This window comes from Seriola dumerili, unplaced genomic scaffold (genome assembly GCF_002260705.1).
Source record: "Seriola dumerili isolate Sdu_G_001 unplaced genomic scaffold, Sdu_1.0 BDQW01000043.1, whole genome shotgun sequence".
NCBI classification, from domain to species: domain Eukaryota; kingdom Metazoa; phylum Chordata; class Actinopteri; order Carangiformes; family Carangidae; genus Seriola; species Seriola dumerili.
The window spans coordinates 556,601-580,457 of NW_019174298.1; the positions used below are offsets into that span (position 1 = coordinate 556,601).

The window sequence follows — 23,857 nt, forward strand, 5'->3', positions numbered from 1 at the left end:
TGGAGCTGGTTTTAACTATTTTATGTACGGTGGGACAATTGAATGTAAAGCAGCGCATCATATTCTTTCACCTCATCATCATTTTATTTGAATTTAAAATATTAATATGTGAAGAAAATATTAACTAAAGCTGTCAAAACTGTGTAAACAGTAGAACTGCATGTGTAAAAACTACAAAATATCCCTTTGAATTGTTGTGAACCAAAGATATAAAACGGTCCAAATTTAACACTCGAGCAAAGTACAACCTTTAATTTATTATCACATAAAGGTACATGTAAGGATGTCCAAAGAGAGAGGGGAGTCAGGAAACTAGGTCCACTGAAGCTACAAGATACCCACCTACCAAGACACCACTACACCACTGATCTTGTGTAAAAGGCGGCGACCAGGAAATAACCCATGCCAAAAGTCAGGTGTGAATGATCAAACGTGTTCAGTATCCCGTATGAAAATGCAGGGTTTGTGCTTAAAAGTAGTGTAAGATTGAAAGGTTGAAATAAAGGTCAACAAATGAAATTTGGCGGACTTGAAAAATAATTTTTTTAAAAAGAGAGAGTGAGTGTGAAAGAACAGTATGTCAGTGTAAAGGTGTTTTTCTCACAAGAATAATTGCATGCAGATAAAACCCGAGCTCTTCACTGCTCAAGCTGCCAGGAGAAAGAGCACTTCTTCTGCTGATGCAAGTGTGTGACGATGAGTGAGTGTGTCTGAGTGTGAGTGAATAAGCTGTGAGACTTTTCTTTAGTGGGAATGGGACATAATTGGCTCACAATAACCCATCAGTGTGGTCTTAGCGAGAGAACACCATCTTCTCCTCCACCTCTACTTCCCTCCTCGCCTCCTTCCTCACGCTCTCGTTCTCCGCGGTGACAGTGAGGGAGCAGATTCGACACATAAACACCCACCCCTCCCTCCCTCCCCCTCCCTCCCTTTTCCTCCCCCTCCTCCCTCTGTTTATTTACTCAGAGTCCAAAAACTGCACAGGCCACGGCGAAAAAAAATGATGGGGGGGGGGGGGGTGGTGTGGGGGTGGGTCGCGCGGGGGTGGAGGAGAGAAAAAGAGAGGAGGGAGTGAAGGAGGGAGGTAGATAGACAAACATACACTGCAGATTCAGCTGCACACACGTGGATGGGACACGTACACATGCACTGCGCATACACACACACACACACACACACACACACACACACACACACACACACACACACACTCCTGGTGGAGCATCTAAATCACATTAGATGCCTGCCTGCCATCCATCACTCCCACAGACAAAAGCACATGCCGGAGAGGCAGGGAAACTGCATGGCAACATGCATAACCACCCACAAACAAACACACACTCGGTCACAGAGCAGCCAACACACCTTGAAACCAGACGACAGCGTGCAGGAGAAAGCAATCCCTCCTTACACACAATATTCCCCAATCAGGAACCAACTTGCATTCACTTGCACGCACATCACTGTCAGCACACATCAACTGTACGTTCAAGGATCCACTCATTTGCCTCTGTGCTGCTGCTGCTGCTCTGTGCGCTCAGGAAAGTTGCATTAGCATCAGAGAATATCAACAATTCCATGATAATGCAATGGAAAAAAAAAACATGGTTGCTTTAAATATTTAAAACGGAAGCAGGGGCAAAGCGACATCTTGAGAAATCTTTTTTTTTCTGTCGGTATCAATCTTCTTTCCCATTAGAGGGGGATGGGGCCCTTATCTAACTGTGTGTGTGTGTGTGTGTGTGTGTCGACAAAAAATGTTTGTTGGGGTGCCTCTTATCTTGAAGATGGTGCGGGTGCATGTCAGTGGGGTGCTTCTTACCTAATGGGATGCATGGTGAATGTGTGTGTGTGTGTTTGTGTTTTTTATCTAATGGTCTGTCTCTTGGGTAAAGTAATTGGCTGGCAAGACGTAGGGGAGGGAGAAGACAGAGTGGCGAGGAAAGAAGAGAAAAGAAGTGAAGTTTGAGGGAGGCAGGACAAACTTGATGTGTGCTCCATACATTATGAGACCATATGGTGCCCACTGTGCGACAGGAGCAGGCAGAGCACCACAGCGCAGCCCTCATCCACTCGTCTATCGAGCCAGTCTCTCAGCTCCCACTGTTCTCCCTCCCTCCCTCCCTCTGGCTCTGTCTGGTTAACTCAATAACATCTACAGCCTCCTCTCTTAGCTCACTGTTTTTTTTTACTGGCAGGGAAAGCAAAAAAAAAAAAAAAAATCAGCCTTCTTTCTCCTCCTGCTTCCTCTCATCCTAGACGACCGGCTCTGGCTTTCGTCTCCTCCACACCTTTCCCCGCTAGATGCTGTAGCAACCCCTCGACTCATCGTAGAGCTTAATCCGAACCAAAAAGGATTACTTCAATCGCATTAAAATCTGACAACTGACGGTGCTCTGTATGTGCCGTCTCGATGATGACAAGCTCTGAGAGTATGTTTACACATGCACGTGTGCGGCACAAGGAGGAGGAAGACACTGAAATAACTTCTGCATCCGTACTAGATCGTCTGCTTGCAAACAGCAACAACAATTACAGTAGACAGTTCTCCACCACACTGTGTAGTTAAGAAATTGCTAATGACTGAATGCAGCTGCAAGCCCGTGTGTCTACGTGCATGCACACGGCATCAAAGCAGCTAGCGAGAGGGCTGCTCTTTTAGTTGGCTCATGAAATCATTAAAATCGGCCCGCCCCCCACACACCCTCACACACATTCCCCCCCCCCTCCACCCCACCCCCCAGCCGTTTGATGTGTAATGAGAGAAACCATTAGCAGTAAAAATGGGCTCTCCCCGCCCTGCCGCTCAGCAGATCTTAGTCAGAGCCACAGTTACATGTCTATTTATACATTCACTCCTCTTTAGATTTTCTTCTTCTCTAACAGGGAGCAGTTTGTGTGCAGCACACAGTGAAGAAAGCTGCTTTTCCACCTGCCCTTCTCTCCCTGTGTCTTCTTCTTCTTCTTCTTCTTCTACTGCTTCTCTCCCTCTGTCTCTATTCCCATCCCCCCTCTCTGGCTGTCTCCTCCCTCTCTATACCCTTCCCCCAGCTCTTTCCTGCTCTGTGCCTCCCTCCCTCCCTCTCATCAGGCTATATGCAGCAAGGCACAAATTCATCGGGGGAAAGAGAGACAGCAAAGGAGAGCTGGAGATAGGGAGGGGGTTGAAACGGAGAGATGGTTTGGACTGAAAGAGAGCAAAACAAGAGCGAATGACAGACTAACAGGGAATGAAAGGAGGAGGAAGGCGTAAGCCAGATAGAAAGAGACAGAGAGAAAGTGAGAGAGAGAGACAGAGGGGAAAGGAGGAGGGGTAGGTTGGTGGGAGACCAGCGGCGAGGAGGAGGAGGGAGAAGCGATGGGCGTTCCTCTCCCAGTTCCTGCGAGGTCAAAAGTTTACCGTGGTTTTAATTTCACCTTTCCACAGCCAATCAGAGCGCGTATCCGGCTGCTGGGGGAACTTTGACCCACTCTGAGAATTTGACTGTAAAGATCTGAAGCTCGCCTCTGCTGCTCCGCCAACTCTCTCTCGTTTTTCAATTTTCTACTTGTTTGTTTATTATTAGTATTATTCCCACCTTTTCCACACAGAGAACCCCCCCCCTTGTTTATTTGAGGGTCCTTGAGAAAAATAACTGAAACCCAGTTGTTGCTGTTGTTGATCTAAAGTGATAGTGAGAAGGGGGAAGGGGGAAGGGGGAAAAAAAAGAGTCTTTATTGCTTTTTGGCATTTCTCTACTTTTCCTATGCTTTCTGAAACAGATGCCACCTAGATGGCATGTGGGTCGAAAACCACAAGATCAACAGCCTCTCCTCGAGGATGAACAATGCACGCCACAGCACTGACATAAGAGTCCACAGTCCATGTTCACACCACTTGATCAAAACATCATATACATAAATAGTCACGGACCAATTGGAGAGACACACCCCGCATGCTGCCAGTGTGCTGAATAATGTGTGTGTGTGTGTGTGTGTGTGTGTGTGTGTGTGTGTGTGTGTTCAGGCATGTGAGAGTGTAAGTGTGTATCTGTGAAGGGGGAGGAGGCTGCAGTTAGATCATAGCATCAGAGAGGGGAGGGGTGGCTCTGCAAATAGAGCAAGCAGAGAGTCGGCATGGCTGGCAATGGTAAGTAGAATGGCTTCAAGCCTCTTGTAAGGAGACTAGGCCGTGTGTGTGTGTGTGTGTGTGTGTGTGTGTGTGTGTGTGTGTGTGTGTGTGTGTGTGTGTGTATGTGTGTATGTGTGTGTGTTCTTCTATAGCCTCTTCATCACTGTCTGAGTGTGTATGTGCGTGTTTGATTAATTAACAGCCACGGTCACTGAAGAAGCTCCCTGTTGTTCTATTCTCCCCACATCAGCTGCACAATTGCCCCCACCCTCCTCCTCCTCCTCCATCCACCTGACTGCGATTATAAGGCACATGCAGGCGCACACACACACACACATACACACCCAAGAGCGCACATCCTCATGAGAGCAGCAGGCTGTAAATCTCGCGGGTGTGTACAGATGAAGTGTAGACGGAGCAGACTCTGAGACGTGACGAGATGTAAAGCCACCTTCCACCTGTAGCTGACGTTCTCTTCACAGACACTGTGTTCCCATCTAAGACTAAATTATGTATGTTATAATCAGCTGGACTTGAAAGGATACGTCACATTATACTTTCTTATTGCCAACAAATCCCATTCAAATACCAAAACCAACAATGAAAGTTTCCTTTTGTCAAGTATTGTCTGTATATCCAAAGCCTGATGTAGCTCATTCCAGTGTGGCATAGAGCGCCAGTGTTCAATAAAAACTATTAAAACCACATAAATGAGCCACGCTGTTGCACTGAGTGACATGTTTCTTCATTATGATGAACATGGACACTGTAGTTTATTTTCAGTCAATCCCACACACACTGTTCTGCTACTGTCAATACACACTAAAGCACTAAATCCATGACTGAAAAAAGACCTCAACAAAGGCACTATTCACTCATGTTTGAGTGACGTTTGCCAAAACAACAGTGTTTTAGGAAATTACACAGCCTTTTTTTAACATGTAAAAAATACATACTTGTGACCCCTTTTTAAAGATTTATGTCTTCAGAAGGAACCAATGGGTATGGGGCTTCGAGCCACAGACAGGCTGGGGAAGTCAGAATGTATCAAGAGACGGACAAAAGCATTGTTGGTTTTGGTACTTTCACAGGATTTCATGGACAGTTACAAAAATACAGAATATCACCAGCCTTACTCTAACTATTTTCTTAATGTTTATTACTTTTATCAATGAGGAAAGTGTGAGTCTTTCAAGACTTGATACTAATATTCTCATAATAATTATATTATTATATGAATTCACTGATAATATTGGTGTGGTGTGCAACAGAACCCAAACTTTTCAGATCAGTGTTTTTGGCGAACAGTGACCTGATTGCTGTTTGCAACTAATAAACATGAACGCAAGTGTCGTTAACTCTCAGGTACCATAAGGTGGCGATAATGCACCAAAAAGCTGTTCACCAACTGCCAAAAAACATCGGAAGAGGAACTTTAAAGCAGTGACCGAGGATTCACGGCACCCAGCATGCAAACTGAAATCATAGCACATCTTTTAACTAGCGACTATAATGAAGTGATGGAGCCCGTACCCTCCTGTAATCTATTCTATGTTTTTGAACTGCTGCATAATGTGGTTCACGTGGGCTAAATAAAACGTCTATTGCATCTACAGTATAATGTTAGTACCACCTCTTTTTCACTTTCTATAAAACAAGTAGGTTCTACTGACAAAGAAAAGTTCAGAGCAGCTCATTTAGAAAAAAAAAGGAAAAAAAAGGAAGAAACATGAACTAGTTCATTTTTTGGGACTATGAACTTCGTTTTAATTTGTGTGAACTTAACTTTGAGCTAGCTCATGTTAAATGTGAACTTAAACAAAACTATTTCAAACTATCTCCTGATGCAAACTCTGTTAAAAAGACTACTGACAGCCAACAGACAAGCGTGGAACCTGCCATTAACACATCTTCAGTGTTTCCCTCTTTCTCTCAAAGTGTTGTTTTATCTTTCTCTCAATGCTTAGTCTGTCTTTCCACCTTCATTTGGCTGTTCTTTGGTCAGACAGAGGACCAGTGGGTTGTTTTGTGGCAGTGTGAAATTCAGGAGGGCTGAGAGTATTTGTGAAGAAGCATGAAGACGTTGAAAGCAACTGATGGCGTTTTCCTTCCATCAGTTAAACTTTGTCTCAAAGCCCAGCGTTAAAATTTCAAATTGCTGAGGTTGTTGGTTTTCTTAAGGTGGATTTTTTTTTTACCACTGTTAGAGAATAACAGATACATTAAATCTATGCAAAAATCTTGCAAACCCACAAATACGGCAGTTTAAACTATGCACTCTAACATAAGCTGCTATCGTAAAATGGTCTGTAACACCTTGCCTGAGGGAGAGAGGCCTCAGTGTTACCCCTGGGTTTAAGGTTACACAGTAAATGGACTGTTTGAAAAACACTTGAAATTTAACAATGTCAACTGCATTGCCCATTCTCCTGTTGCTTCAAACCCCCCCAACCCCCCTGTGGCAGTAAAACCGAAAACCTTTAGGACTCTCCCTCGTCTTTCCACCACTGCCTTCTTTCTTTCTTTTGTGCAGGAGAAGCAAAGTGAAGCTATGAAGCAGCCAAAAGCTTGTGGAAAAATCAGCATCAGTGTCCCTAACACTTATCCAGGACCTCGGTTTGTTTTGTCGGTAAATACAAACTCTAAAAGTGCTCAAAAAACAAACACACACTGCACCGTGTTTGCCATAGCACCGTAATCACACAGCAACAAGTTGCCCAACCCCCTTGAACCACCTCTAACTCCTCCGGCTATATTTCTGTTCTTTTGTGCAGCTGAAGTGTGTCAGGACAAAGGTTAAATACAGAGCAGTCACAAATTAGTCCTAACTAGTCAGAGTTGAATATATGTGTGTGTCGCTGAGTAACATGGTGTCAAAAGGACACGTAAAGCTAACGAAGATATACAGCAAGCAGAAATGCAAAGAATAAAACCAAGGACAAATGGGGACTTGTCAGCTTGTTTGCTTTGTAACCAGTCTACTGGTTCACTGATCAAACCTTCTGCATGTGTTAAATTTGTTTTGCACATAGTCTCATCCAGCCAAACTGTGTTTTGAGATCAAGGTGCGGCAGGAAGTCCTCCACCATAGAAACAGGAAGGATTATACATATAAACACTACTGTTGTTTTTGGACACATCTTTAATTAAAACTGCAGTCCAGTGATTTAGATTGTGCTCTATCAAGACTGTTCATCTCATAGATACAAGCTTGACTGTTTCCCGTTTCACACCCTTTTTGCTGTGTTTTGTCAAGACCAATAATTGATCTTTGCTGTTTTAAAACGCTGAAAAGTGTTGAAAAACCCTGACAAACTTTCACCAAGCAACCAATTAAGAGTGTGCTTGAAACAAATTAGTTCGCACAAAGTTTCAACCGACTACTTCAGAACTCAAAGTTATTTACAGCTTTCAATCTAGACTTTGAGAAGTTCAAAATCTCAGCACAAGTAAAGTGAGCGCACATATCGAATTGTCCGTTTTTCGGAAAGTTACACAAATTGTTGGACACCGCCCCAAGCAATTCCAACATTTGAAAAGGTGCAAGGGGAGAGCCGTCAGATGATCCCACAAGCATACTCAATCGTTTAGCCACCTGGGGCTAAGCGTGACTGCTTACTCAACACTTTGTGCAGCTGCTTCACAGTAAAAGTTTGCGGTGTAAAAAAGAAAATGAATTGATCATATGATCTCGACTTGTACAGCAAAGAAGCAAACAAAACAGCTCTTTAGCTAAGAGTGATGATTAAAACCCCAGAACAAGTGTAAGCAGCTGCAGAACGAGCAAGAGGCATCAGAAGGTGAAGAGATATCAGAAGACAGTGAAGCTGCTTTTATGACACTTTTATAAGTAGCTGTAAAATAATTGAAAGCCCCCTTTGATTTTTATGAGTATCTAGTAGTACATAGGGCCTAATAAGTACATATGTGCATTTTTATTTTTCAATAGCACAGTCATTTGTAGAATTTATTGCTGCCTTTGCTCCATTCATTTCCTTCCAACCATGGTTGTCTACACATAGTCTATGAAATTACAGTAAATAACAATAAACCGAAAAACTTTAGGAGTTGAACCTGGCTCAAGTTTTGCCCCACTATAATGCGTCACTCGGAAACAGACCAAACTGTCCTCCCTAGCTCATATTCCATCTTCTGACTAGTACCTGTTTTTAATCCCAGTGTTATTTTGGGTTTGAACACCTGAGCACACCTGGCCAGTTGCTGTGGGCACAGACTTCCTGACTCTACACAACAGTCAGATCATGTGAAAGAGTTTCCCAACGCTATACAACACTTTGTTCTTTGCTGAACACCGCTGACCAGAACTAAAGGTCGAACTAGAAGTGTCCTCCAGGTAAATTATTAATGGCTTGTTTTCTTTTCCTCCCTGCACCTCTGCTCTCCCTCGGTCCGTCTCCTCTCCCCTTTCTCTCGCTTGGATTGTTGTTTTCTCACTCCGCTCCCTCTCATCCAGTTGTTCCCACCTTTTCTTTCCCTCTTCCCTCCACCCACTCCCTGCTCTCCCTCCCTCCTTTTCTCTGTCTAAGTCTAGTGTGGAGATGGTGTTATTTTTAGCTCTGGTTAGATAGGGAGAGAGATCGTGCTGGGCTAACACTTACTCTCCACAAGGCCTTTACTGGAGACCTGTCACCAATGTGTGAGAGAAAAACAGTGTTCAGTTAACACATATAGTGTGCATGCGTTTCCACCGTGTATGTGTATAGACTGTAGTATCCCTTAAATATTGCTAAGCTAGTAGACAGCAAAGTCCTCACGATAACAGGCATCAATCATGCTTAAAAGGTGCTATATGTAAGTATTTGCTACCGCTACATAGCCAACGATAGCATGAACAGCTGTTTACTTACCAGTCTAGAAGAAACGTTACATTCCTTTACTCGTCAAGAGCTGTCTGTAGCAGTGGAAAGCAAAGCCAATGTTAACTCATTTTGCTTCCATTTGTTTCACTTCTTTGCCGCCAGACGAGGTTTCGTGCCCTTTTCAGCAGCGCTACTTCTTCAAACTCGCAAACTGGACGCTATGTGACTCACTGTTGTCTCTTAAGGTACAAAGTGGTATTACATGATGGGACGGGCCGCGGATAGCTGGTTAGCATGTTAACTTTAGTAGATATCTCTCCAACACAATACATAGACATCTTTGGCATAACATAAGTTATTTCTTCACATTAGTTAATAATTTTTGTTAATTTTCAAATGTTTGAAACTAAAATACTTGCATATAGCACCTTTCAAGGTACGATCTGTGAAGTGCACAAGATGAATGAAACAGGTTGTTACATTGTTTTCTGCGCTAAAGGTTTAAGCTTGCTATGCATTAGTTAGTTTGTGGTGCATTTAGCAATAGCAAAGTACGGGTACGGGATGCAGAACAGAGTAGCAGTTGGGGTGCACCTCAGGGAGCGCATGAACGTCCATACTGAAGGTTTGTGATCAGTTCTACTCCTCCATGCTGCCAGCACTCTTTGATGATACTTTATACGAATATGCTTTTATTTGGATGTGTTGTTGAGCAAATCATTCAGTCCATACCACCTAAAGCTTCTGATTTGAAGCTGAGAGCTTTTATGCTTTAATGATTAAAAATGGTATAATATTAAAATTAGGTCAACAAAAAACAAATCAATTTAAAAGCAAAAATTCAAATTAGACAAACAAAAAAAGTTATAGTATTAATGGCCATGTCCCACTGGGGTCTATATTGTGACTTTAAAATGAAAAATATATTAAAATAGAGGGAATACATGTAAATGTGTGATCTTTATATAAAACTATAGTGAAGCTCAATTCACATGTGCTTCTTCTCTGGTTTCGTAAGCAATATGAATTTACTATTACAAAGAGATGCTACTGAAATGTTTGCAATGTAAAAACGCTGACATAGACACAGAGGACAGTGAAGAAGCTGCCTTGCTCAGGGACACTTTGGGTGATTTGCGGTGGCTTTGTGTCCCACTCAAGTCACAATGACTCAGCATTATGCGAGTCTTAGAGTCTTATGTCAAAACAGAGTATTGGAATGGAACAAGGAGGGATCATTGAAAACAATCTGATCCTATCCAGCTGGATATCCATGAGGGAGGGAGTTTTATAGAAAGGACAGCAAAGTAATCATTCAAAAACCTGTGATGGTTTCATTGAAAGTGTTTTTTTATTTTTCTACACACACAGTATACTGTTCCCAAGGAGGCAGGCCTAAATGTTTCTTATTTGTCTTAAATGAATGAATATTATGATCCTGCAAAGAAGCTAACAAGGCAATAAATGTGATATGTTTAATGTTTTAAGCAATGCTGGTGGTATGGTTCTATGGCAATGTCAGTCTGTTGGTCGTCCACCACTGGTCCAGACTGAAATATCTCAACAACTATTAGATGGGCTACCATGAAATTTTGTACCAATATTCATGGCCCCCACACAGTGAATCATTATGGTTTTGGTGATTGCCCCTACTTTTTGTGCCAACATCAGGTCAAAGTCACTTATTTTGTGATATTGAATTGTTTATTTACCTGTACCTCTCCTTTTACTTTACTGTTATCAGTTCAAATGGCTGGACCTACACACATTTGTCCAGACTTGGTTTTTCACAGGGGACTGAGCATTTCCCCCAGCACAGTACACCTGAATCTACCAGGGATGTCAACAGTCTGTCAGACAGTCTTCAATTAGTCGAGCTTGATCAGCTCAATAAACATCACCAGCAGCCTTCTAGATCTGCAGGAAAGCCGAGGCTGCTCACCTGATGGTTACCTGAGTGGGCAGCCGAGTCCAACAGCAGATGATATTTCATCCTGGGCATCATGTCTAACTGATGCCAAACTGAGACACGGGAATTTGCACGTGAACACAGCAAGCCTTAAACCAAGCGAAGCCTTTTTTTTTGGGGTAAAGTCAGATCTGCTGGACAACACCTACAAATACACAACACAATGGCTATAAAAAGCCCCTGGAAGAGGAACAGAGGAACCGGAATCTTTGTCTCACATTGCATCAAATCAATATTTAAATTCTGGCCCCTTTTCCTCTAACGAGAGCATGAGGATGTCACTGCCTGTTTACTACCACTCGGATCTCACAGGACTAACAAATTCATTTTGAGGGAGGGCGGCAGTAAAAGAAAATGAGAGGGGTGGGGTGTTAGAGAGGAAAAAGCTGATTCAACCAAAGACTCTCCCTCTGCCTGAGCTGAAGCAGATGCACAGAGGGCTTCTTTCCACTTCCCAGCTTGGCAGAAACAGATGGGTAAAGGTAGTAACTCTGCTTAGTCCCTGTCCACAGCAGAATGTGAAATTCAGCAGTTTGACTAAAGCCTGAGCTGCGTCTTCTTTGCACGTCATTTGCATGCTTTCAAAATCTCCTAAGTCATACACTGACCGAGCACTTTATTAGGGACACCATACTTATACTGGGTAAGGCCTCCCTTTGCTCTCAAAACAGCCCTAGTTCTTCCTGGCATGGATTCTACAAAATGTTAGAAACATTCATTTAAGATTCTGGTCCATATTGACATGACTGCATCACATCATTCATGCCGCCAATCTCCTGTTCTGTCACATCCCAAAGCTGTTCTACTGGATTCAGATCTGGTGACTGAGGAGGCCACTGAAGTTCACTGAATTCATTGTCATGTTCATGAAACCAGTTTGAGAATTTTGCTTTGTACCATGGAGCATTATCATGTAGTAGTAGGTAGTATGACGTTGTGACCATAAAGGCATGCACAAACTCAAACTGTGGCATTTTAACCATGATTGATTGGTATCGAGGTGCCCAAAGTGCCAAGAAAACATTCCTTGCACCATTACATCACCACCAGCCTGGACTGAAGCCAGGTTGGGTCCGTGGATTCATGCTGTTGACATCAAACTCTGACTCTACCATCTGCGTGCCTCAACAGAAATCCAGATTAATCGGACCAGGCTGCGTTGTTTCTCTCTTCTTTTGTCTTCAACTGTCCAGTGTTGGTGGGACTGTGTCCACTGCAGCCTCAGATTTCTGTTCTTGGCTGACGGGAGTGGAACCTGACGTGGTCTTCTGCTGTTGCAGCTCATCCACCTCAAGGATCAACGTGTTGTGCATCTGAGGTGTTTTTCTGCTCATGACAATTGTAAAGGGTGGTTACCCGAGTAACCATAGCTTTTCTGTCAGTGCCAACTGGTCTGGTCATTCTCCCCTAACCTCTCTCATCTACAATGCATTTCCATCTACAGAACAGCTGCTCACTGGATGTTTTTTGCATCATTCTGAGTAAACGGAGGATCCGAGGAGATCTGCTGTTTCGGAAATGAGGAGACCGAGAGTTTCATGCTGAAGCCAAAGAAGTGCTTCAACTGAGTGACGCAACATTATTTATGGGAAAAATGAATAGAAATTTTTCTTCCAGAACCAGAGGCCAAAATAGCCACAATTCTAATGTCTACCATTTCATATATAAAGTGATTTCACTTCTATTGTGCTCTTTATGGTTGCCTTGTTGCCTTATCTTGTTTAAATGATACTGTGTAACTTTAAATTGTTTGTTTTTATTGCTTTTTGTGTGGAGCCCTGCAGGACTAGTGACCACTTTATGGAAGCTATTGGGGATCCAAAAGAAAAAAAAAAGATTTAAGCCATCACCAATGCTTGTGAAAGGTGCTGTTGTGTACAGTATGTTGCAACTTAGCTTGACAGGAGATAGAGATAAACAAACCTCTATGACATCACAGCACCAACACTGTGGCCTTGGAGGGGAGGTGGAGGGACAGCCAATCGGACGAAGCCCGCTCAACTGGCCCGCTGCTCCACTCCAAGGTGACAAGGTGGGGGTAGCAGACCTTGGAGTGCTCTGCTGCTATCCTGATATGAGTGATGCTGCTGCTGGTGACACTGGAGAGAGGAACTGGTGGATGGACATGGCTGTGTGTATATATGTGTGTGAGTGTGCATTCGGGGGGTTGGTAGAGTGATATGGGAGGTGTGGCGGCTGAGGAGAAGGCAGGACAGGAGTGAATTAAGTTGAGGAGGTGGTCGCGTAACAGCCGGGTTCAGGCAGAGTTTAAACCACTTGCTCGCTGTGCTGCAGCTGGTAACATTTACCTCAACTCCTACCCCATAAATGTTTGTGTGTGCGCGTGTGTGTGTGTGTGTGTGTGTGTGTGTGTGTGTGTCTGCACGTGCGTGTCTGTGCACGGGCACGTTAAGGAGCTCTAAAACACATAAACTAAGCCTGGATTTTTACAATGGAAAATAAGTAAAAAAACAGAGCTCCCCTTCTTACACACTCTGAGGACCCCTTTAACAAGCATCTATTACCTTACGGCAAGAAGAAATGTGAAACTAACCCCCTCCTCCACCTAAAATCCAACTCTCCTCGGCTTGGGGCTCACAAAAAGGTGACAGATTGAGTTTTTCGAACTCTATTTTAAACAATGATACATACACACATGGCCACTCTACCCCATCACATCACTGACCACAAAAAGTGACACGATTCCTCACTGCGCTCCCAGAAAATCGTGACTGTGTGTTAGTTTGTGAAAATCCTGCTGAACTCTGTGTGCACCCTGCGAAGAGCAAGAAAATAATAATAAAATAAAAAAAGCAGTAGAAGAACAAAAACCACCGTCCATGTTAGGCACCAGCACATGTTGTCTTTCCATGATTTTGAAGCAGATTCAGTAATAGGAAGCCAAGTGCTTATCTATAACACATGCTGACAGTGGTCTTCTGCTGTTTGACCTTAATGTGTTTGCAGAGCAACAACATGTGAGTCAGGTTTCTTAAGGCCTCTTCACTGTGTGATTTCCAGTGCTTCCAGATAAAAGTTGGCAAACATGATCGTAATGAGGTCAAAACTTTTGTCATCAATCCAAAACAGTGGCCCTATAATTGCCATGAGACGCCAACGGCTAATTTAATGCTTTGCCCAAAGAAAGCCAAATTCTGACAGTGTCTGAAATTTAAGATGAAATTCTCTGAATAAACTGGCAGAGGCGACATTGTAAGGATTTTTTGATAAAGCAAAAAAATAAAAAGAGTGGTGCAGATGAATCACACGAGTTGATGACTAGAGGTGGGAGATACGGCCTTATGACCTTAAAATAATACTGCAATGTATTTTGCATTAACTATATTTATGGTGATATAAAATCTGATGGCAGATTGACCTGCTGTACTGGCATTAGTTGAGTTTGGCCAAACCAACTTTAACTCCAAAATGTCCTACATGTAAATATCAAACTAACTTCAGCTGTTTGTGACATGACTTTTCGCTCACAAGTCCCCATCTAAAAATGAGCCATTTTCCAAACTTGTAAAAACTTTCTTTTCATACCAGCATAGTGTTGTTGTGCTTCTCTGATTAATTACTGCCATGGCATTCGGTGCATATATTCATGGTGGCCAGAGGATGAATGTTTTTCTCTAGCGCTACTGTGAAGTTGACATTTGTGGTTTGAAATGAAATGTCTCGACAACTACTGGATAAAAAATATGGTTCATAATTCATGCCTCGCTCAGGACGAAGTTAATCACCTCCTAACCCTAAATACTTTGGTTTATGACCACAATACCTGCTCATTTTTGTTTAGTGCAAATTAGCAAACACATCACCACATGTCATTGTTAAGATGCTGCCATGCTAGCATTAGCATTTAGCTCCAAGCACCACTGAGGACTCTGTCCTTGGATGTCTTGTTTCTTATCTTTATGCTGGTAAATAGAGTAAACAAGAAGCACTACGATTCTACGAATCTGACATGCCTCAAAATAGGTATCATCTGACATAGACTGTCACCAAGATTTTATTAGACCCAATTTTGCACACTGTAACATGCGATGAACCTGCAAGATGGTTGTTTCGACACGGTGTATTGGGGCCTTGAGTGTACAATGTGTGCTATACTGGGTCCAGTCAGTGCCGGCAAACATGCAGCAGAGGAGAGGAGAGGAGAGGAGAGGAGAGGAGAGGAGAGGAGAGGAGAGGAGCCCCAGGTAGCTTCACAGCAATGCACCATTAGGGAAAGGAAAACACAAAGCCAGGCTCTGCTGCTTGCTTCTTCTCCAGCCACTGTATCCCTCTCTCTCCCACTGACCAGCTAAATATTTTATCAGCTGGCCAAAGAACCTACAAGCCCCAAGGCCAGGGGTTCTTTTTTGTTTGTTTCTTTATTGAAGAAAGTAACTGTGCATGTGTGTGTATGTTTCTGTCTATGTGTGTGTACTGTGTGTCAGAGGGGGGTGGAGGGAGGGCTGAGTTTGTTCACAGACCACAACGTCACCAAAGTGCTTTTGATTGGTCACTTTGAAGTAGTTTCTCTCTCTCTCTCGCGCACTCTCTCTCTCTCTCTCTCTCGCTCCGTGTGCATCCTCTGTGCAGCATGCTGCTCAGTTCAGAACTGGATGAACGACCTTGAGCAGGCGCGAAGGGCTGTGTTGCCATGGCAACGAAGCCTCGTGCAACCAGTAACAGCTGGATGCAACAGCACTCCCTGAATTTTAGCGGGAGTCGCCACGTTAATAAAACGACTCTCCATGTCTCCTTCCCCCTCCTCTGCTCTTCACTCTCTACCCCACGCCCCCCCCTCTCATCTCTCTCCACTCACATACATAGACCAGTACTAACACAAAAGATAGCAATGGTCGCACACAAATACAGTATGTCTGATATTAACACGTAAACTTAATTCACTTCCTGGCCACTGGCTAATTGTGTACAGCGAGAAAGATGCACAAAGGAGAAGACAAAGGCTGAGGTGAACAAGATGAGTGGAGGAGAAAAAAGACAGAATTCAAGAGTGAAGCGCAAGTAACAACACAAAACACAGAACAGGGACAAATGCATCAGGATGGGCACTTGACATTCCTCTCACAGAAGAAATACCTCTCAGAAAAGGATATGAGCTGCACTGAGGCATTCTGGGGAAAGAAAGGAAACAGAAACCGAGGATACCCCGTCAACTGTTGTTCTGACAGAGCATCAGCTCGTCCTCTCTCTCTCTCCTCCTCTGCTTCTCATCCTAACAACTCTGCCTGATAATCAGTTATTCCATTATCACATACTTAATGTATAAACAACTTTTCAGCTTCTGAACTTTACAAAAAACATTTTTCAACTGAAATGATGAAATAAAGATCAACTGGATGTCCTAACAGGTCAAATAGCAGAAGTGACTGACACAGCTCTTGGAACAATTTCAGGCCAATGTGAGGAGGGCCTGAACTATGTTTGCTGTTAGTCTGAGCGGGTCAGCACGTGTTAAGTGACCTGGTTTCACAACTCACTCCAGATCCGTGTTTAACACAGTCCCAACAAGAGCAGGACAATATAAACACGATTTACCTTGATGACAACAAAATGCCACAATTAATGAATTTTGGAAATCATTTCTATCATTAATTAATCTCTGACTGATTCTGATTACTCGTTTTAGTCTAAAACCTGAAAAATGTCAGAAAAATGCCCATTTATAGTCCAATATGGTATCGTCAAATTGCTTATTTTGTCCGACTTACAGTCCAAAATCCAAAGATGTATTAAAAGAAAAAATATATACAAAATATATAAATATAAAATATAAGAATTACAGAGCTGATTGCTGACTAGCTGGTGAAACATCTCCTTAGATATCGTTGGTTCTTTTAACTGTCATCAGTTGCTGGATATTAATGAATTTTGCAATATGAATACATTTAGTTTAGTAAGACCTTCATAATGTTGATAATTCAATAAATGTGGTTTATTGTCCAGCTGTAGGTATGAAACTGTTTGGCTTTGGAACACAACAGTGAACGCATATAGTAACTTCCCAAGGAATCCCTAAAGAATTAGTGTAACTACGTATATAGTGGATAATGGGGCGCCCAGGTGGCCTAGGGATTAAGGTGGCAACCATGAACCACAACGTCCCTGGTTTAAGAACGCCCCATGTTGCATGTCATTTCCTCATCTCACTCCCCCTCATCGCTCTGTTGATGAACTCATACAGACACAAAACATGCAAAAAAAACAGAGGGGACAGTGGCCTCAAATCCAGATCTTTCCTCCAATAAATCTTTTAAATCTTAAACATACGCAAACATGATTGCAGAAGGTGAATCGCTTCAAATGTTTTTCTCACACACACACACACACACACACACACACACTTGTGCTAATGTAAATAAGGAACCACTTTTAAAGAAGTGAAATTTGAGATTCAGAAAAGCTCTGGTAAAAAAAAAAAAATCTACACAATAGCAGCAATGTTTTTCTTGCAGACCAATGACATCATGTGTGAACGAACAATAACAACTGCGACCGAGAGTCTGGTGCTCAAAGGGGGTTTTAATGTCTGTTTATTCTGCTGCATCACAGGGTCTGTGTCAGTCACAAATCTCACTTTCACACGTGGTCTTTCTTTTGGGAACTGCTATGTCACACTGTGCTCAAGGCAACCCAAGCTGTAGCTAATTTTCCTCTATATTTTAATTTTAGTGACATTTCTCTCATGAAATGTTTCACTTCATTTTTCTGCCGATTTCCTCAAATTGCATAAACCAATAAAAATGCAAATCAGTGCAGAGACTGCTTATTTATGCTTTTAGTCCATGTTCTCCATTCTTAATAACTGTTTGGCAAGCCACTTAAGTGTCATCTCTCTGCTAGTGAATCAGTGATAGATGAGAAATGAGTCAATCCCCTCCTGGATTTGTTTTTAAACATTACTTCTTTTTTGTAATCATCCTTTAGGGCTTCTGTTTTCTTTTTAAATGTGGATAGTGATTGGTGCTTCCCTGGCAGTCAGAATGAGCTGGTTTTGAGTTTGGTTTTGTTTCATAGTGTAACTCTAACCCTAACCCTGGAGGGAGAGATGCTGTAAGGGGTCATTAGCAAGACATATAAGTAGAAAAAACAGAAAGTAAAATATAAAATATAATATGTTGTTTGTCTAGATACATATATGGCACATGAAAAAATTTGGAGTTTCAATATTAGCTGTAATAATAATCTATAAGCATTCACAACCAATGCCTACCAACCCCTCTAAAGCTAAGTAATTAACATATTATAGTGTCCCAAATCACAGCCCAGCAAATCAAAACTTTTGTTGTTTTTTTTTGTACTGATCAATTTTCTAATTCAGCTCTCAACAAGAAAGGAAAGGAGTGTAATTCCAAAATGTTGAACTATTCCTTTAAAGTCTGCTTTTTGTCTGTTTGCCTTCATCGACTGTGACATTTAAATAACTGTAGTGTTTTTAAAAAATATATTTTTGGTGATTCATTTGACTTGAGAGTCTCTTTGTGATACTGCAGGTGGTGTCAACGCTGAGAAATTGAGGCACTGTAGCACCAACATTTCTTCCTGTATCATCTTGACTCATGAAAGCAGCTTCCGGCGCAACCACTAGAGCATTGACTCCAACACAAACAGCACATTCATATCACTCACACACATACACACAACACACAGCTCATAAAGCAATAAACAAAGGAAGTTACAGTTGTATTATTAAAAGTATAAATCATTTTTTCAGTTTATGAGTGTAAAATACTTATGAGTGCACTTATGGGAGGGAGAAGGAGAGACAGAGGGGGAAGCGCTCTATAACTAAACATTCAACTAGCAATTAAAATAATCTTAACACTTGGAGGTAAATTTACATCTCAAATGTTAATAAATAAAAAATAAAACTCAAAGCTTACAAATTGACACTATGAAGGACTTTCATTGATTGTTAAGTGGAGAGTGGCATTATGAGCCTTTCAAGCAGCCAAGAGGTTTTTTTTTTTTTTTTTAAACTGGATGTGGGTAGTACTTCTGGTTTCAAACTGTTAGCTGTACAATAAAATAGAGCTAATTTAGGTGTCAAAGCTAAAGCCAACACATAAATCCCGTCCATCTCCGATTTATTATTAGAACAGCAGCGGCAAAATGTGTCTTGATGACTTTGCAGACGGGAATGCTGGCTCTGTGGCTTCTGGCTCAGGAGGAGAGCCACAAATGTTGACAAATATTGACTTGACATATGCAAAATCATACGAATAACACATCAAAATTCAGTTTTTGTGTTTATTCCCTCCCCTTCAAGCTTGACTGTGTGAATGATCCATAAGTTGCTCATTTGTAGGGTTGGGCATCAAACTTCATTACGAGTTTTGGCGTTGACCAAAATGTGTTTTTTTTTTTTAAAAGTAATTTTTTGGGGAGCATGTTTGCCTTTATTCTGACAGGACAGTGAGAGATAGACAGGAAAGTCAGGGAGAGAAAGAACTAACGACTATCTGATTATCGATAAATCTGCTGATTATTTCCTCGATTAATCGATTGGTCATTATTCTATAATAATAAAAAAAATTGTTAAAATGCCCTTCAAAAATGTCCAGTGCCCAATGTGAATGGCCAAAGATATTCAGTCTACCACCAAAACCAGAAAATATACATGTGAGAGGCTGAAACCAGATAACTTTGGCATTCTTTCTTAAAAATTACTCAGAACGAGAGATGTCCCAATCGATCAGCCGCCGATCATGATCGGCCAGTTTTCATTAAAAATACATAGATCTGTAGATCGGTATGAATGCTGATCACCTTAAAACCGATCACCTGTGGTTAATACTCATACTTACAGCAGATGTCTGCGGCTGAGAGATGCACTGTGTGCTGTGTAGTGTAGTCCCGCCTCCCACATTGTTCACTGCATGGGTGCACGACATGACACCAAAACAAAACAACAAAACAAGACTGATATAACGTACGCCATCTGCAATGCGTCCCAAAAATGATCGATATCGGCCGATCCACGGCATCGATCATAGATGATCAGTATCAGTATCGCGGCAAAGAAATGTGATCGCAGCATCCCTACTCAGAACGATTTTTCGATTATCAAAATTGTTTATTATGTTAGAATAGTTACAAATTTATGTTGTTAGACTAATTGATGAATCAACTAATTATTGCAATTTTGTCAGTAGTGTCAAAAGATATCAGTGTCAGTGTGATATCAGATCAGTGTCAAAAGATATCCAATCCAATTGGGAGAAACTTTGTGAGATCACATCAAAACAGGAATGGGGGGTATCCACCGCTGGACTGGAGATGCCCGAGTGAAGACACAGAGGACACAAGTGAGTGAGATAAAAAAAAAAAAAAAGAGAACGACCCCTCCTCCACAAAGCGAAATCAATGAAAGCTGGTGAAGATTAATTCCTGTTTAACACGTCCTGACACATGGGAGAGGGGCCCCAACAACAACAGGACAACAGTTCAGCTCACCACACTGCAGCTGGGGGAGGCAGGGGACAGAGAAAGACATACCACAGAGAGAGAGAGAGAGAGAGAGAGAGAGAGAGAGAGAGAGAGAGAAGCAAAGAATGTGGATCGTTTGAGTCACAAAACTTCCTGACTCCACACAAGAGGACACAAAGAGAAGGACACAAAAGACAAGAATGCCAGGTAGAATTCCAGCAAGAGGCTCCACCTGAGCCCCTCCCCTTTCCATACACACCCCCTCTCTTTTCCACACACACACTCAGAGCTTCCCATGCTCCAAGGCTGGTGTGTGAGGTCCTGCCTCCCTCCTGCTCAGCCTCGTGAGCCCTGCCCCCAGTGCCTGACCCAGTCACCAGCATCCCCTGCTAACCTCTGTCCCCTTTTTCCCATTCAGCAAACATCATGCATCACTGTCACCCGTCCTCCTCCTCCTCAGCCACGCATTCATCCCGCCATCCGCTTAGCGAAGACCCCTCATGGGTGCCTGTGGGTCCGAGCAGCTTGCCCACACCCTTCCCTGACCATGTTCCCTTCGACTGGTTGTGTGCAGGTCGTAGGCGTGTGTGTGTCTGCACATGTGCGGAGACTGTAAATCTGTCAGGAGAGAGGTGCCATGAGACGAGACGAGGGCTCCTTACTGCCACACCCCTCCACTTGGGCCACTGACAGTTTGGCCGGAAGAGCCAAAATGATTAATCAATTAAATGATAAGTTGATAGACAGAAAATTAAATCAGCAACAATTTTGATATATATATTGATAATAATAATAATGATAATAATAATAATAATAATAGTAATAATAATAGGTTAATTGTTTAAAACCCCTAGCAGCTGGTCAAATCCTCGACAGAAAGAACAGACAAGAACTGACATCTCTGCTTTCAAATGATTTAAGAACCTCATATCGCTGCAACAATACTTTGGAACAGGAATATAGGTCTGAAATGATTAGTCGATTAATCAGTTACTTGTTCACAATGTTTTTAAGTTTCATATACTTAATGATTAAGCAAGAACATAATCACCAGATTAATCAATAATGAAAATAATCAGTAGTTGCAACCTTATAATATATACAAGTAGAATAAACTGACTAGGCAAGTAATGATATTTTTATGATCCATTCACCTGTCAGTTATTTTGTTGCTTAATCATTCGGTCTATGTTCTACTGAAAAATAGAAAATAATTTCCACCACAGGCTGATGTCTTCTCATGTCTTTTTTTTTTCGACCAACAGACGAAAACCAGGTTTATTACCATAAAATACAGAAGAAAACCAGCAAATGTTCATATTTCAATCAATTAACTGACTAAACCCTCCAAGTTTGTAGGCCAAAAAAAAACTCACAATACATTTTTATTATGTCCTTGCCTCTGTTACTTACTGTACAGCTTTTTTTTAAAGAATTGCTCAAACGTACAGTTTATTATATCATTATTCAGTGTATTCTATCAATCTATCTATCTATCTAAATCTAGAATCACATTTAACTAATTCTGACAATTTGAGTGTAAACCTTTCAGATCAAAATAGTTTGATGTAATTCAAAAGGAATCAAGAACAATAACTGTTTTATTTTGGGTATGTCATCGTCAGGCTTGTGCACAAAGAAGGCGGTGTTGATTAATGTCATTTATCAATCAAAAACTCTTAACCATTCTCTGGTAGCACTTGCTCAAATGTGACGATTTGCTATGCTCTTCTCAGATTTAGATCTCTATAAACTGAATATCTTTGGGTTTTGGTTGATCAGACAAAATGAGACATTTGAAGACGCCACAATGAATTCTGTGAAACTGAGATGGACATTTCTCACATTGTTTTTCATGTTTTCTAGACAAGAGATAATGACAACTTAATCGATAATGAAAATAATCAGTCAGCTGTATCCCTATTTAGTCAGGAAATAAAGCTGGAAATGAAAATAAATTTAATCTCCGACAACTGTATATAATAAATTGACATACCTCACATTTCCACACTGACACACAAACCATCTGCATCACTTCTATTTAACTTATGTTTACACACACTGAAGAGTACACTGCTATTATTCAGTGTGAGCAGGTACTGTAATAGGGCTCTGGTGACATGCTGAAGGACACGGTGCTTTTCAATGCACACACACACACGCGCGCGCTGTACAAGGGAACAAACCGTGGACGTTCAGGGTTACAGGGCAGTGTATATGCACAGGGCCACGTTGCTGCCCCCTGCAGATATACAGTGAGATACATTATTGAGGATGAAGCAGATGACAGGAGAGGTTATGAAGGAGACCAAACAGGGAAAACATAAGCACGGCGAGCATTCACTCTTCCACCTCACGCTTTTACAGGCAATACATGCCTCATTCAATGTACTGACTTGCACACTAGAGACATACAGGAGAGTCAGTGCACTTTTTATCGCTCAGCACACAGGACCCGGGCAGGCAGGCAGGCGGGCAGGCAGGCTGACTGACATACATCCAGTCAGTCAACATCTTGTGCCTCTTAACGAAGCCGCTAAATTACACCGCTAGCCTCCTTCAAACATGATGCATGTGATACACAGCTGAGCATGTTTGCATGCTCTTGATCAACAAACATTTCGGGTCCAAATTCCCTCATGTTGAGACAGCGTCAGGCTCAGCTAATGCACAGTTTCCCACCGCCTGCCGACAGTCAGCAGCAACCAAGACAAATTAGTCAACTATCACCATGTTTGAGTATCTACGCGTGTGTACGCGAGTGTAAAGTGTGTGTGCTCTCCCAAAAACTTCCCGAGGTACTGTATCAATTGGAAACACTTCTGTGATCCACCAGCTTGTGCGTAAACTGGCCAGCTTGCATGATCGCCAAGTTATCAAATCTGCTAAACAGTTATTCATTTTGCAGCACAGCGTGACAAACAAACAGGACGCCTAGCATGCACTTCATCACGGCCATGAACAGGTTAGTAAACCTTTGCTGTCATGTACTAAATGACCATGCACTGTGCCCTCCGCACTGTGCCGATGCCAATATTGTGTGTGCACCGCCGCTGGGAACCCAAGTCAGTACGTTTCCGTCTTTCTATCGAAATGTAAACCAAATGCAAAGTCGGGTTGAATCAGCTGAATGTCATGAAACACGCTGCACGGTCTTACCTTGTGGACGTATCTCTCTACCGGATCGATAATTTCTTCTTTACACCATTAACTCTCCGCCATCTTCGGCACTGTTTGTTTAAATGGGAAACACTCCCGAAGCCCAAGAAGCCAGTTCTGTAAGTTGAGGCGTCGCAGGGGGTTCTGGGTAAAGGAGTTCGCTCGAGCGGAGCGCCTCGCTTCCTGCTACCTCCTCCAATCCGGATGCGGACTACAGGCAGACTCCACCACCGCACAGGGGGGAGGAAGGTAGAGGTGGAGGTGGTGGTGGTGGTGGTGGAGGCGGGGGGCAGGCACTGTCTGTCTAGCTGCCTACAGACGGATGTCAGCGACGATACCAGAGCAGAGAGA

General features: G+C 42.4%; 1 protein-coding gene across 1 annotated transcript in view; it reads right to left on the reverse strand.

The window, feature by feature from the left end:
- Window positions 1-23,574, reverse strand: part of ncoa3 (nuclear receptor coactivator 3) — a 61,139-nt gene extending 37,565 nt beyond the window's left edge. Inside the window, exon 1 of the mRNA XM_022739055.1 lies at window positions 23,507-23,574. The gene's annotated coding sequence lies outside the window, so the exon portion shown is untranslated. The remainder of the gene's footprint in view (window positions 1-23,506) is intronic.
- Between the last annotated feature and the right edge of the window lie 283 nt (window positions 23,575-23,857).